A 3,806-nucleotide genomic window follows, 5' to 3' on the forward strand; every position below is an offset into this window, starting at 1 on the left:
CCGCCGGTCAGCTGATGGGCTGCGTTCCCATTGGCCGCACCATCGGCGCGGGGCGGGGCGTGGGAGGGGCTTGGGAGGGCGGGGCGGGGGCGGGACACCGCCCCCGCCCCGCCCTCCCAAGCCCCTCCCACGCCCCGCCCCACGGAAGGGCGGAGCAGGTGGGGTGGTGGCCTTGCGGCCCCCTGTGTTGCTAATGACGTCATCGTTAGGTTTCAGAGTGAACAGCTAAGGCATAGCGTGGGCCCACGGGGGGGGGCGCTGCCAGGTAACTTTCCACCCACTACTCGAATCCCATTGTTCATCCTTTTTTTAACGGACTTCCTTAAAAGCAGCGCAAAGGACCGAGGCGGAACGCCAAAGCGCTGCGCGTCGGAGCGGCCTCCCAGGTTTCAAACATTCGCTTTCCAGCCCTCTGCAGAGAGGCAAACCTCCAGCCGCGGCGACGCCGCAGCGGTCACTCGCTCTGCCCCGAGGCTGAGCGCGGGGCGTTGCCAACCGAGGCGTTTAAAGGTTGGGGAAGTTTTTCTGTAGGTACGTAAAGCATTGTTACCCTCTGAAATTACGTTTGCATATCCTCCATGGCCCCCTGAATACGAGAGTGGTGAATTAACTAGGAGAAAAAACAGGCTACGACTTCAACCTTAGGAGACATCTGAGCCTGAAATTCAAGGGTTTAAAGCCGCCCACGTAAGCCCTTGGATATGTGCAGCCTCCTGTTCGCTCCTGGTGTTCTGTCATGGCTCTTTTTTCAGTTGTCTTAGACTGGAATTATTACCTTGAACATTTCCCTACGTTTTCTTGTCCTGACTTTGGTCTTCACTCACTTTGCTTGGCCGAGTTCCCCGCGTGCGCTGCGGGGGGTTTCTGAGCTGGGCACCAGAGCACCATCCCTCCAGCCTGAAGCCTTCGGTGGTGATACGAGAAGTGATTCACCGTATTCAGTTGGTCAAAAACCTGCGCCTCCCCACCATCCTGCTGCAGAGGTCATACACAGCCCGGGCTGAGCGTGCAGGTCTCAGAGAGGTAGGCTGAACTCGGGTCTTAGAGTTGAATTTGCGATTCCTTATGAACAGGATGTGAAGCGGTTGTTTCTGTCTCTGGGAGGAGGGCTGAAGTCTCATTCTCTAACTCAAGGACCTGACTAGGTCGACATTTCATTTTATGCAGTCTCAGGCGTGTTTGAGATCAAGTTCTCCTTTACCAGGATAATAAAATGATTACAGAAGGACTTGCATAGGAAAACCGCTTGTGGTTCTCTGCAGAAAGACCAAAATGAAGGGCTGCCTTAGGTCACTGCTACGGAGGGAGCAGCGGTGCCCAAGCTCAGGGGACTGGACAGAGGGACACTGTGAGTCCCAGACTAGTAGGTGAGGCGTTAAGGACCGGTGATATTACCCGCGCTGAAAATACTCCCGGGGCTAATGTTATTGTTTGGCTCCGGTTACTGCGACGTTCCACACGAGAACACACGTGTGCTCGTTCCAGCTCCTGTTAACGCCGCTGACTTGGGTTTGCTGGGGCCGTCGGCAGCACCACCGTGGCACAGATAACTTCGGGGTTGATTTCAGATCCGTTTGCAATCCCAAATGACATAATTAAGCATTCCTTCCCACCTCGTTCAGCTGCTGCTTTCGGTACACCCAGCTTAAAAAACATCTTCTTTCCCCCTTTTCTCCCCCCTCGTTCTCTACTGAGAATATTTTGGCCATGTCAAAGAATTCAGTATTTCTTTTTAAGTGTGGTTTTTTTTCTATGGCTTTTTTTGTTGAAAACCTTCTTAGTGTGAAATTAACTTTGAAACTCATGGACTTGGTAAGGTATTGAACTGACATCTGTAGATCTAAAGACCTGCTCCAATAGAGAGAAATCCCCAACGGGATGTGGCTTGGCCAAAAGTAAGATCTTTTTGCTCAATATTTCTGTGTATTAACAACTGAATATAGCATCTCAGTTACTGGAGGGGTGCGGAGAGAGAACGTTCTGATTCTGTGTGAAATAAATGAAAATATTCCACAGTAGGGGAACCCTTTAACTTTCCAGTGGGTAGCGATATGAAATCTTGACTGTGTGTTTGCTGCATAGTGGTGTGTTTAAAAAAACCTGAAAAACGCCCTGTATTGCTTTCCGTCTAGCTCTGAGACAAAGGCTCCTATTCAGCCAAAAGGAGTTACTTGGGGCTGGTGCCCACGCCGATGCCCTGGGCGGAGGGTTGAGCTGGCTTAGCCGGCGCCGGCGGGATGGGGCCGCACGGGGCAGCTGCGTCTGCGCGAGTTGGCGTGGGGAAGACTGAGCCCGGTGCCGCCTTCGCATCCCGCAGGGAGAAGTTGCACGTGCCTGTCTGGCAGTTTTTAGTGAGACCGAGCACTAAGTCTGCTTGGAAAGCGTGAAGGTAAAGCAGGTCGCTTTATCCTTCCCACGTGTGGGGAAGGATCTGAAGCTGCTGTAAATTACAGGCTGCATTTTGCTCGATGAATCGGTGATCCAGAACAAAAATCTTGTACTCGTGGTCAGGTGATACAGTGGGAATTTGGGGACCTATACACGGTATTAATGAATTATGCTCTTGCGCGTGTGTGTTTGGGGGTGGGCAGCATTCTTCTATAGCAGGCGCAGTGACATTTCTACTTTTAATAGAAATAATTTTAAATTCAGATATCATCTGGTTTTAATGTTAGAAGACCCCATTACAAGTATGGTGTGAGACTGAATGTTCTTTTGATGAAAGGAGAGGAGAAAGATCGGTAGAAATAAAGACGCTGCGTTGGTTTTGGTTAACCGTGCTTTGACTAAGCTAACGAAGCCCTGGAGACTCAGCTTCCCCCAAAGCCAGACTGTGATTCTTGGGTGCTGCAGAGAAGATCACTTATGTTTCAACCTTGCATGTCAAATTGAAAAGAGTGCTCTTGAGATGGTGCTGGCAAAGGCGCTGTGGTTGCATCAGTGCTCTGGAAAAGGTGCACAGGAAAGACATATAAGTATGAAGTACAAAGCACACAAGGTATGAAAAAGGCCAGTAACAGCATGTCATAGAACATGCACTGTCCCTGTGCATGTGATAGGTTTCCATCGCTGCTGCTGTGCTGCTTCCATCCCCACGCAGGGAGTTTCTCCCTCGTGAATACAAACGGGCGACAGTTTCTGGTGCTCCCGGGAGCGCAGGGATGGATGCTGCGCCAAGGGTCCCACGCGGCCGCCTCGTGCTCAGCCAAAGCAATAGCGGGTGCCTCAGGCTCCTGGGCTTGGTAACTGTGCGAAGGATGAACACAGAGGAAGATGACAGAGGAGTGCCCAGTTTTTTGGGCCCCCCAGTTCAGGAAGGCCAGGGATCTACTGGAAAGAGTCCAGCAGAGAGCTGCCAAGGGGATCAGGGGCTGGAGCATCTCCCTTGTGAGGAAAGGCTGAGAAACCTGGATCTGTTCAGCCTGGAGAAGAGAAGGCTGAGGGGGGATCTCATCAATGGTTATAAATATCTGAAGGGTGGGTGTCAGGAGGATGGGACCGGGCTCTTTTCAGCGGTGCCCAACGCCAGGCCAAGGGGCCACGGGCACAAGCTGGAACACGGGAAGTTCCCCCTGAACATGAGGACAAACCCCTTCCCTGTGCGGGTGCCAGAGCAGGGGCACAGGCTGCCCAGAGAGGCTGTGGGGTCCCTTCCCTGGAGACATTCACCCCCCACCTGGACGCGGTCCTGTGCCCCTGCTTTGGGGGTGCCTGCTCAAGCAGGGGGTGGGACGGGATGAGCTCCAGGGGGCCCTTCCAGCCCCCGCCAGTCTGGGATTCTGTGATTGTGTGAGAGACCTTGCAGT

The sequence above is a fragment of the Phalacrocorax aristotelis genome, chromosome 6, assembly GCF_949628215.1.
Source record: "Phalacrocorax aristotelis chromosome 6, bGulAri2.1, whole genome shotgun sequence".
Taxonomy (NCBI): domain Eukaryota; kingdom Metazoa; phylum Chordata; class Aves; order Suliformes; family Phalacrocoracidae; genus Phalacrocorax; species Phalacrocorax aristotelis.